The 12,659-nt window shown below is 41.0% G+C and overlaps 1 protein-coding gene and 1 pseudogene across 1 annotated transcript in view; both read left to right on the top strand.

The window, feature by feature from the left end:
- Positions 1 to 12,659, top strand: part of COL8A1 (collagen type VIII alpha 1 chain) — a 157,450-nt gene that overhangs the window by 85,710 nt on the left and 59,081 nt on the right. The window lies entirely within an intron of this gene.
- LOC132365475 (mitochondrial fission regulator 1-like) lies at positions 10,355 to 11,234 on the top strand (annotated as a pseudogene).

The raw sequence follows: 12,659 nt of genomic DNA, 5'->3' as shown, positions 1-12,659 counted from the left end.
GCCTTACAATGAAGCAGGCACCCAGAATATCACAGTGAGCAAGACGATGTCCTAACCTTCAGGTTGGGTGCGGAGGAAGAGGGGCCATGCAGAGAAGACAGACAAGTCAACAGGCAATTCTGATACAGGCTGATTGCTCTGATAAGATAGTACAGGGCATTTGCGAGAAGGTATGAGGAACACCTAATCCAAACTCAAGGAAACAACAAGGCTTTCCGGAAGAAATGGCATCCAGACTGAGACGTGAAGGAGCTGTTAACCTGCAAATTAGAAGTCAGAGTATATGGCAAATCCAGCAGGCAAGAGAGTGTGGTCGTTCATTTTTCTGTGTATAATTCAGCACAGATGAAATGAGATGGGGAGAGAGGAGCCACAGAGGTCAACGGGGCTCTGAGTGCAGTACCAGGGATGTGGATGCCATCCTAATGGCAATGGGGCCACGCTTCCTCCATCCCGCTGGGTTCTCAGAGTTCTACCATTGGCTTTGAACTACATTAACTTTGGTATTCATTTGCCTATTTGCAAGTCCACGTTGCTAGAGTTATAATCACTTATGGTTTTCAGATCCAGGACTGTTTTTGACCATCTTTGTGACAGTGGTTTCTAAGACCAAAGCTATCTTGAATCTTCTGAACCCAAAGCCTGTGGGCGGACAGTTGTTATCAGGAATGGATCCAATAGGATCTGTTATTTTTGCCCCAGAACTTCTCATTTGGCTACCTCCCCAGTACCATACTATGATTCACCCGGTCAATCTCTCTCTGCTAAGCTTATAGCAAAAGAGGCAGGTTAACTTTTTGTGCATGGCTGACCCAACCTCAGAATGAGTGTATCTTATATTATTTTCAAATATTATGACAGGTGGAGAATTTTCAGTGAAGGAGATAAGTGGCAAGATGTGGAACAAAAAAGTTTCAGAATCCTGCTGACCTTCCATTTAACATGTTCTTAACGCCAGTTTTTACTGTGCATGTATACTATATTACTCTGGACTTCCTAGGTGGTCCCCCAGTTAACCTGAATTTTTCTTTCTAGAATTCAAGGTGATAACATTACATAAGGATAATAATGATATCTTCAGCAGGGGATCCCAAGGGAATTTTATATTCACCAAAAAGCAGCCTTTTATATAAATGTGTCATGTCAGTTGGCATAATTACCTGAGAAAACCTAAATTCAAACAATCTTTTCCATCACTGAGCCATGTGTGAATTGGTTTATCATTGCAGAATGAACTCCTTAGTGGTTAAGGTATTAGGAAAATTTTAAAAACAGGCTATGTGTTCAAAAACTGGAACCTAGTACTAGACTATAAGCTAAGAAAAGGCAGTCGTTGTTTTTGAAATTAAAACCGGTGAGGAAGGCAGATAATTTAAGTCAAAACCTTAGAAGGATGGTGAGGAACTTCAGAGAACCAAAACAAATGGGGGGAAAGACCCCATCATTATTCTCTTAGCCCTACTTTTCCGGCACTGCTTTGTTTGTGATTTCAGTGTAGTGAGAGGGATGAGGGAGGGGAAGACAGGTAAAAAAGAGGCAGGAGAGGAGGAGTGGGGTGATGGACGAAAAGAAAGGGATGAAAAGATGAAAGGCGTGGTGGAGAGCATTCTCAGAGCCATTTAGAATTAGGGAGTAGCACTAAAGATAGGGGAGTGCAGGCACGCCATGCCCCTTGCTTACCACCAACTCCAACACCAAGCCAGGAGGTACGCCTATTGGGTGGAAAGTGCAAATGTTACTCAGGGACATGCAATGTGAGTTATGTGGTACAAGATGGGACAAAGACATGAAAAGAACTGTTAAAAATGTCAGCCGATTGCTAAGCTGTCCAGTCAGCCGGCCAGTGAGTCCAGGGCACATGCTTTGTGCTCAGTTGGTATAAAAGCTGTCATCACAGCCTAGATGGAGAGGGCTGAGAGGGACAAGAAAGGGGCCTGCTGATGCCCACAGGAGGCCAAAGGAAATGTTGCAAATCTACGTAGATTTGCCGTCTGAGGCAGAAAATAAATTGCTGACAACCTAGTAATAGAAGAAAAGTGGCTCAAGTTTATACAAATATTCATCCTATTTTGATATCTAGAATATGAATCAGACTTCCCTTGTTTAATTAGCCATGAGGTTTGATGAAGAATATTTTTCAAGTCAAGCAAGGAAAAACCAGGCTAATGCATGAAAGTACAAAAGGGCAGAAGAAAGTATCCACCTTTCTTATAAAATCCCTTAGAATATTTCAGCAGGCGCTGGGTTTCTTAAGTTAGGGCGGTGCTCTGGCTAACCCTGATATGCCTTTTGATGCTTAATTCAAAGTTCAGCAGAAGTTTAAAAGGAAATGAAGTGCAAACTGATTACTCAATATATAATCACTTGGAGAAAGGGATCCACCCCAAAAATATTTTTGCCATGGACTTTTTTCAGTGCCCTACTTTTGAAAATTCTTTCAATAATGTAAATTAAAAAAAAAAAAATTCCATGCTACTTAAGTGTTTGAAATGAAAGAATTGTCTTTTACAGAGAACCCTGTGTGTCATCATTTTCTCAATATGCTTGTTTTGGTATGTGCTTTAAAAGACCCCAGGGCATGAAAGATGGGAAGCATATTCATGTGGATAGAGAAGATGGAGAATTACAGGCTCCTTTCCAGTGGACTAAAAGCAATTTAATGAAAACAGTCATATATGATATCAATGGCCTTGCAAAAACATTCAGGCATGGCCATCATCAAAAAATCTAGAAACAATAAATGCTGGAGAGGGTGTGGAGGAAAGGGAACACTCTTGCACTGTTGGTGGGAATGTAAATTGATACAGCCACTATGGAGAACAGTATGGAGGTTCCTTAAAAAACTACAAATAGAACTACCATACGACCCAGCAATTCCACTACTGGGCATATACCCTGAGAAAACCATAGGTCAAAAAGTGTCATGTACCACAATGTTCATTGCAGCTCTATTTACAATAGCCAGGACATGGAAGCAACCTAAATGTCCATCGACAGACGAATGGATAAAGAAGATGTGGTACATATATACAATGGAATATTACTCAGCCATAAAAAGAAATGAAATGGAGGTATTTGTAATGAGGTGGATGGAGTTAGAGTCTGTCATACAGAGTGAAGTAAGTCAGAAAGAGAAAAACAAATACAGTATGCTAACACATATATACGGAATCTAAGGAAAAAAAAAAAAAAAGGCCATGAAGAACCTAGTGGCAAGACGGGAATAAAGACACAGACCTACTAGAGAATGGACTTGAGGATATGGGGAGGGGGTGGGGTGAGATGTGACAGGGTAAGAGAGTGTCATGGACATATATACACTACCAAATGTAAAATAGATAGCTAATGGGAAGCAGCCGCATAGCCCAGGGAGATCAGCTCGGTGCTTTGTGACCACCTAGAGGGGTGGGATGGGGAGGGTGGGAGGGAGGGAGATGCAAGAGGGAAGAGAAATGGGAACATATTGTATATGTATAACTGATTCACTTTGTTATAAAGCAGAAGCTAACACACTATTGTAAGGCAATTATACTTCAATAAAGATGTTTAAAAAAAAAAAAAAAAAAAAAAAAAAAAAAACATTCAGGCAATAATAAACTGAAAAATGATTTAGTGTATGCAAAAACTCATACCCTTTGGCATTAAGGTATCATATAAGCAGAAGCAGGTACCCAAGAGGACTTATATTAAAATATGTAAGTTATACCTCAATAAAGAAAAATGTTAAATAGAGTTTAGAGATTCTTGCTTTAGAAATCAGTCACAGGATGACACACAGTGACACACACAGGATTGCCACTATTGTAAGAATAGTGGTAGTTAAGGGAAAATAGCTGCTCTTTTGGGCCAAAGAATACTTAGAACTTAGTCATGGAATTGCTGAACATTAAAGGTACATAAAACCTTAAAAATATTTTGTCCATCTTCTCACTTTATAGTTGTGAAAAACAAGACATTCCCCCTCACCCATTGCGATATCTAGAGGTAAATTCTTTCCCAAGGGATTAAGAGCTAGGAAGTGGCCATTAATAGATTGAGAGTATCATCTCACCCATTCCAAGAAAACATGAAATATAAATTCCAATTTCTTTTATATTTTTATGACCTAATAAATAAGACCTGACTGGAACTAGAGAAATGGGACATCTTGACATGTCAATATTTGTAGAACAAACGTCATGAAATAAATTATGGTAATTCACAATTTTAAGGGATCTAAGAAGATTATCTTACCTTGAGAAAAAGTCAGAAGTCAAAGGGAAAAAAAAAAAGTATAAATAGATGACATCTGAAATAGAAATCCTTTGTGTCCAGGAAAGAAATAAGCCTGAGCTGTGTGTTTAACAGCTGTATTCAGAAGAACGGCTGTTGGGGGCAGTGCCGTCCTCTCTAATGAGGAAAGAAGAGGAAATGAATTTAAATTACAACCAAAGGAATTTAAGTTAGATCGAAAGATCTTATTGGCAATGAAGGTTTTATAAACCCTGGAAAAGATTCCTGGGGAGGTTTTAAAATTCCCTATCTGGATATATTTAATGGAAGAGAGATACCTATCAGCCTAGGATGGTTGAGGTAGAGACCTGCCTGGAATTCGCTTTCAGCTGAATTCTGTAAATCTAGATTAATTCCTGACAATGTTCGCGATGTCAAAGACAGCAAGTGCTAGACAATGGCGAAGAGTGTTGCCCCTTATTAAAAAAAAAAAAAAAAAAAACTAACCCAAAGTAATCATTTCCTTGGAAAATCAATTGGCATATGCTAGCTGGTTATAAGTGGACTGTACAATTATAATAGACTCTGGTTTTTATTTTCTTTTTAGCCTGGTTTCCAGTGGAAGGAAGGCTTATGAAATCTGTCTGGCAGGCTATGCCCTGCTTAATACTTTTTACTTTCCTTCTTTCGGCTGGTTATAACCAAATCTCTTAGAAGACTCTAGACTTAAGTAGCAATACATGTCCCTTCAGAGTAATACCTGTGTTTCCCTCCTAACTGAAAGAAGGAGGATGATTCCAGCACTGCCATCACCTGCTCGCTCCTTACCCTCACACAGACTCCAGCAAGTTCTCTGCAACTTGCAGAATTTCCCCTCACTTCCAGTGCACAGACAGAGCACTTGCACTCACAGTTCATACCAAAATTCTCTAATTAGTTGTACTTCTTTGTTTATACAGCTGTGTGTCTGTTTGCCCCAGTGAGTTCACCCCATCTATTGTCTGGTTTTTATTGGGAGCTCCTGGAGGCGAGGCATGGAGCCTGTTTAGTTTGCTTTGCATGACACCACGCGTGCACACTGTGCTTGACAGTGATGGTTCCTGGGATGACTGGATGCTCGATCAATAGACTCCATGGATTAATCAAAGCTGGAGGCAGAAGACTAAGACTCAGTTCTTAGACTCTGTGTCATCCCATGATCCTCCTATATGCAGCACACCAAAGCCATAAGAACCGTCAGGGACCATCAGGAACCAAGCAGTATGGAGAAGGGTCTGATCAGCAACTGGAAAATCTAATGAACCAGGGTCTGAAATGCACAGAAAGTACGACTGCATTCATCTGGGAGTTTGCCCACAACCATGACCCTCCTTTCTCTTGCGTATAAGGCCAGTCTTGCAGATGTTCTCAGTTCAAAGCATCATCTGTCAGATTTCAGACACTCCACAGAAAACTATCAAGTTCACAGTCTCTCGACTTTCTTATTTCTTTATGTTTACAACCCAGATATTTTCACCAGAATTAATATTTTTCCCTTCCCACCAATCCCTCCACAATCCCCCTTCAACCTTACTTTATGCCAGCCTTTCCTCAGTGACCCAAGAGCACAGAGACAAGTCGATCCACGTTTCTTAGCTGGGTTAAAAATTTCCAGTGCCTGTTCATCCCTGAGTGTCTTCAGAGTTACATCAAAGGACAAAATGATTGATAAAAACCCTTCCCTCAGGAAAAGCACAGGAAGTGACATTTCATTTAATTCAACAAATATTTTCTAGGTACCAGTTATGAGCCACTCATTGTGTGCTGAGGAGAGAAAGGGGAGCAAAACATAAACTCTGTCTTCAAAATGTATATATGTGTGTGTATGAGTTAATTTAAAATTTTATTAAAGGATCTTAAGTATAAGAAGATTGCTTTATTGTAGAATCATGGTAAGGATTAAATAATATAATATATATGTTAATATACTTAACACAGAACTTGTCAAGTAAGACATCCTCAATAAGTAGTAACTATTACTATTGCTACTGGGTTATGGCTTAATTTAGGGCAACTTTTTTGTGAAGGCTCTCCCTGGAAATCCAACTTGACCTTGGATTATGGACAATATGTTTGATTGTTATGGGGGTAAGAGGAACCATCACATTCAAGTGCAAAAAAAAAAAAAAAAAAAACTATCATCAAAAACATTGAAGTCAATATTTTCCCATCAAAAATGGAGCTCAACCACGTTCTGATGTCCCGAGAGTCTGACTGCAGTCCTTCTCTGCGAAGATTCTGGAGTATTTCAGAACACTGACCATATCTCAAACACACAGAGCACACTTTTTCTCCTTCCTGCTTCTTTCTACCATGTTCTGCATCAAAGTTATTCCACAGACAAGTGACTACTAAGATACACTTGAAGTTTTTCACACTTATTTCAAAGGTACATAAAATGATTATTTGGGGGCATCATTTTAATTAGTTAGCTGTTACTGAATCAGTATCATCAGTTAGTCTTCAATAAGAATAAATCCACTTTTAACTGGAGGTGAAACCAAATCAAATTTTACTCACCCAAAGCGTTTTTCTTAAACTTGCCCAGAACAAATTGCTTCACAGGTCATCTTAGATGAGGTATAGTGTTTAATTAATCAATTACTCAATTATTTAATTATATGGATGAATATACTAATGGATCATAATGCAAATGCTAAGGTGATTGAATGCAAGGATGTCAAAATATAGTCAGCCCAAACAGAGGAAATCACTTACTTTGCACTTGTTTGTTCAATTTAAATATTGCTGTATAATGCAAAATATCTGGATAACTGAAAAGAGACTCCATACTAGATTCTCCTTGAATAGATATAAAAACATAGCCTTAGTCTTTTTCCTGAACTCTGTTGTTTAGAAGACCTCTGACCACACCTTGAATCACCATTATATTCTTACTATTTTATCCTGTCTGAAAGTTTATCTAACAGTTTCATTTGAAAAGGGCTACAATTTCTCAGCAAGGATGAGGAACTTCTAGGAAACATTTGATATATTTCTAGCAATTGGAAAAGTGTCAGGAGGATGTACCTAGAATGAAAATCTCATTGACTACTTCCTCTCAATTCTCTCTTCTTAACTTGCATTATGAAGGCCTAATTTTAGATTCCAACCATTGAAGCTTCTGCTCTCCAGTTTTCTAAACTAAAGTCACTATTTCTCAAATTTATTCACATATTGAAGTGTTAATTAATTTCTCACTTCATCCTTCCTTATTCCAAACAGGCAGGAATTTCAGATATACTTTAGATCTTTAGATCTTTTCAGTCCTTTCTTCTACCAGTTCATTTATACTTGGCTTCTTTGAACTGTGTGACCATAATATGGGTCTTAAAAATAAAGAAAAATGAGGGCTTCCCTGATGGCGCAGTGGTTAAGAATCTGCCTGCCAATGCAGGGGACACGGGTTCGAGCTTTGGTCCAGGAAGATCCCACATGCCGCAGAGCAACTAAGCCTGTGTGCCACAACTACTGAGCCTGCGCTCTAGAGCCCATGAGCCACAACTACTGAGCCCGCGTGCTACAACTACTGAAGCCCGCATGATCAGAGCCAGTGCTCCACAACAAGAGAAGCCACCGCAACGAGAAGCCTGCACACCACAACGAAGAGTAGCCCCCGCTCACCGCAACTAGAGAAAAGCCCATACACAGCAACAAAGACCCAACACAGCCAAAAATTTTTTTAAATAAATTAAAAAATAAAGGAAAATGAGTGTCTCTCTAACTGCAATGTACTTAAAAGTAGGCCAGTTATCCACAATCCAGACCCTCAGTAGTGGCTTAGTACAACTTTAGGAGATTTTTTTCCTCTCTCCTAGTTTATCAGGATTTAGTCATTAATTCAGAATTAACCCTGTTTCAGTAGATATGGAATTTCACAATCCTAGTTTTATCTGAGACATACAACCTTAAGTTTTTATAAAAATCAGCTGAAGGATGAAGGCGTTCCTTCGGATGGGTGGAGAAAGGGAAATGGCCCGCCCACCCCTTGCTCCGGCTCTCCAAACATTATTAATGAAACCAAACCAGATGCACCACTGCATGGGACTGTAAGAATAGCTTTCAGGAACCTCAAGGTACCTCACCTAACTGTCCTTCTAAAGCCCTGGCATTTCTAAACAACTCAAATGCACAGTTCCTGTGGAAATCTTGTGCCCAATTTAACAACACTGTTAAATCAATGAACATTTTCCATGCTCCAGACAACTGCCATGAATCAGTACAGTAAAATATAGTGTCCTTTGAAAAACTTGAAACTAAACCCCGGGATAATGTCAGTGGGATAAGAATAAGCAGTTCCTTTGTTTTGCCGATGATTCCTAATTGACCAATCTTCTTTAATATTGTGTGAGAGAATAGGATCTGTCTTCTGATGACCTTTACTCACTTGTTGCACAGTTGTAAGGATTAAACGAGACTGTACAGATAACACAATTAGCAAAGAGACCGGCCCAAAGGATGTGTTTAATAAATGTGTATTTCCCATCCCTTCAAGAATCATAAGAATGTGGCCCGCCTGGCTGCGGAGGAAGTTCACAATTGGTGGGGATACGCTATGTTGGAACATATCAAAACTTGAGCCTGAGTGTCTGAATGTTATATCATTTCTGAAATGGTGTGGCATATCTATAAATAGCAATTCAGATTTTTCTCATGAATTTTATAGAAACAGATCTCATTACTGTAGAATCTTGCGGTCATAGTTGGCCACTGAGACCCAGCCACTAAGGTTCCTGCAGTTCCAGAGTGAATGACACCAAGAGGAACAGCTTTAACTCTCATCTACTCAGTGGGGCAGTTAAGACATCTCCCCATTCCAGAGGTTTGTTTTAAACCAGCCTCAAAAGATGAAACCCTGTTTTCAGCACTTTCAGAGCTGAAAGGGGAGTCTTTCACTAAGGTTTGCTCCTTACCCAGTAAATAAATCACATGTTCAGCAGCACGAAAAATATTGGTGGGAGGTGCACATTCTTCAATTCAAAGCAAAGAGCCTGTTGACTGGTGGTCTAGTTTTGAAAGCATCTGATTTGACAGGGGAGCTCTCATCACACTACTGAAATAATTTTACGTTGTTGTGATTGTTTGTGGGTTTTTCTTTTTTCGAAATTGAAGCAATGTACTTTAATCAGAACCATCAAAGCTTTGAAAAATGTCCACATAACTTACAATGTCTGGTTTTGTTTCAAAAGTACAAAAAGTATTTGCAGGGCATCCAGCAAATATTTATGGATCAACTACCACGTGCCCGTCCTTGTTCCAATTGCAAGGGATGTTACAGTGAACAAAACAAACAAGTTCCCTGCTCTCGAGGAGGAGTGGGGAGATAGGAAGTGTTGGTGTTGAATGAATGTACGAATGAATGAAATGTATGATTAAGTAGGGAACGTATAAGGGCTACTGAGATGAAAGAGAATTAGATTAGAGATACATGAAAATGAGTGGCTGACTTTAGATCAGATGGTCAAGGAAAACCTCTCTGAGGAAGTGACATGTAAGTTGAGATTTAAATAGTGAAGAGCCCAGCCATGCAGGGCTCTGGAGGAAGAGCATTCCAGGCACAGCAAGGGCAGAGGCCTGAAAGCGGGGACCAGCACGATGTTTTCCATAAGGAGAAGGCCAGCGGGGCTGGAGAATAAAGGGCAAGGGGGAGAGGGGGCAAAATCGGGAGGTAGGCAAAGTGAGAATCCTATGGGGCCTGGAAGCTGGGAAAGCAATCTAGGTCCGATCTAAGTGCTATGGGGCACTATTGGACGTGAGAGCGGGGCTGTTAAGTGGGTAAATGGCATGATCTGACTGACTCTTTCAAAGTTCACCGCATCTGCTGTGAGGAGAGTGGAGCAGGAGTACATACATTTTTAATGCAACTGGAACCATGGAAGAGTTGTTAATAAGGAAATGTGGAGGGGAAGTGAAGGCGGTTGAGTCTGGGCGCCGCTGCGGTAGGAGGGGCCGTGAGGGGAGGGAGGCCAGAGCCGGGCTCTGAGGAGGAGAAGCCTGGTGTTCCTTGAGACGGCCTGAGGTGAAAGCATCAGCCTCCAGCCTACCCGAGCCCCCAGAGCTGCCCCGTGGCCGCCTTGTCCTTCAAGTGCAGGAGCCAGCTGAAATGTGGGGAATGGAAGCCAATGTGACCGTCTCAGTCTGGCAAAACAAGCCGCAGGGGGCGGTTCGAAGCGTAGTGAGAAGGATGGGTACTAACCTGTGGCTGAAGCCATGTCCCCCGGAATCCTTGGAGGCGCTGCCCAACATCTCTGACCCGGGTCTGAGGGCTGTGCCCCGAGTCCCTACCCTGGCTCACATCGCCTGGATGCTACAGATGAAGCAGAGCCTTCTGCCCGGGTCAGGAGCATACACGGCCCCTGAGGAACCCCTGGAAGCCCAGCCCTCTGATTGTCAGGCAGCGCAATGCCTCAGGGCCCAGCCTGCAGGAGATGGAGGAGAGACTCCTGCCCTCGAAGAAGCCCTGCCGGCCCTAAGCCGCCTATGGAGCTGCACGATGAGCGGCGCCACCTGCGCAGCCAGATTGCTAAAATCGTGGCAGCTGATGCGGTTTCGGCTTCATTAACAACAGATTTCTTATCTCCAGAAAGTTCAAAGGTCTCTCCCCGCTTACCTTGTTTTGGATCTTCATTGCACTCCACAACTTCCTTCGCCGTTAGTGACATCGCCGAGGAGACCCAGGTAGACTCCCTGAGCTTCCATCTGTCCTCCTGACTTGTTCTGCCAGCCCTGATATTTGCAAACCAGAACACAAAGCTACTGTGTCTCTCTGTCCCAGGCCAGCAGCTTTGCAGACATGATGGGTATCCTGAAGGACTTTCACCGGATGAAGCAGAGCCAAGATCTGAACCCGAGTTTATTGAAGGAGGAAGACCCTGCCGTCCTTATCTCTGAGTTTACTCTGAAGGAAGAAGATATCAGTAGAAAAGGAAACTGATGGCACTGAGCTCTGCAAACTCAGTCTCCTGCTCCTGGAATTCCTTCAATAGCTGCCTTCCTCACGGCAGATGTTTCTGCCTCTCAATTAGAAATCTTCTGCAACAGTCTTGCCAAAAGCTTGGACTAAAAGAGAAGAGCTGCATTATATGTTTTCCGTATTTCAAACTTAGCAGAAGCTAAGGCCTGTTTTGAGCTGAGACATGTTGCAGCTAATTGTATAGGTTGGAATGTCCCAGTTTATAGGGTGAGATAGAAGTTTCTGTTTTTTTCTTATCCCTGGGTGAAAACAGGTCCTAAGTGAATGACCAACCGTATTGTATTAAACTCTGGACATGTAATATTAATTTATTTTCCAGAAAGTTTGTGCAATGTATACTCCCACTTTACCCAAATCAACATTTAATATTATTTTTTATCTTTGCCAATTTGATAACCAAAATTTTAATTCAATTGTTTAATTCACATTTCCTTTACTTACTAATGAGGTTGAACATTTTTTACATGGTTTTTGGCCTTTTTTTCTTTTGTGAATTTTATGTTCATTTAAGTGTTCATTCTTTAATATGGTGTTAGTATTTTTTTCTTGGTGATCTGTAAGAGCTCTTTCTCTAGGAAGGGTATTAAGACTGTCTTTGTCAATTTTTGCAGACAAATTCCCAGAGTGACTTTTACATTCAATTTTTAAATTTTTATTGTAAAAATATCACACGTACGAGCAGGTATGCTCCAGTTTTCTATTGCTGCATAACAAGCCCCATCAAAACGTAGTGGCTTTAAAACAACCAACATTTTATTGTATTTCACAATTTTATGGGTCTCAGCTGGGAGCTTTTTCTCTCTCATGGCTTATTCACCTGGTAGACTGGCTGACCTGAAGGGCCTCAAATGGCTTTACTCGCATGCTTAGTGCCATGGCAGGGATAGAAGGAAGGCTGAGCTCGGCTGGAATTGCCAGCTGGGGCACCTAAATGTGGCTGCTTCTGCACGGTGGCCTCAGGGTACTCAGACTTCTTAATTGGAGGCTCAGAATTCCAAAAGACAATATTCCAGAAACAAGGCAGCAACTTCCTGGCCTTTTATGACCCAGCCTCAGAAGTTACAGTGTCACCTCCGCTGTGCTCTATGGGTTAAAGCAGTCACAAGCCCTTCCAGATTCAATGGGAGGGAACACAGAGGAGGGTCAACGAATTTGTGGCTATGTTTTCAAACTTCCATAGGGTACAAAACATTTTAAAGAATAAAACAAATTCCACTTCACCTTTTAAGTTGTTTATAATGTTTTTAGTAAGCAACTGGTTTTTAAGTACTTACGTTAATCTCTTTCTTCTTCTTTGTGATTTCTTCCATTGCTTTGTAATTCATTTTTTTAAATTATTTTCAAAGTGTGTGTCTACAAAATCAAGGACATTATCAGTTACTATATTGGGAGAAATGACTTTATGGTCTTTAGATACTTTAAGTACTATGTATTC

This window comes from Balaenoptera ricei, chromosome 4 (assembly GCF_028023285.1).
Source record: "Balaenoptera ricei isolate mBalRic1 chromosome 4, mBalRic1.hap2, whole genome shotgun sequence".
NCBI lineage: Eukaryota > Metazoa > Chordata > Mammalia > Artiodactyla > Balaenopteridae > Balaenoptera > Balaenoptera ricei.
This window is presented reverse-complemented; position numbering and strand designations above follow the sequence as displayed.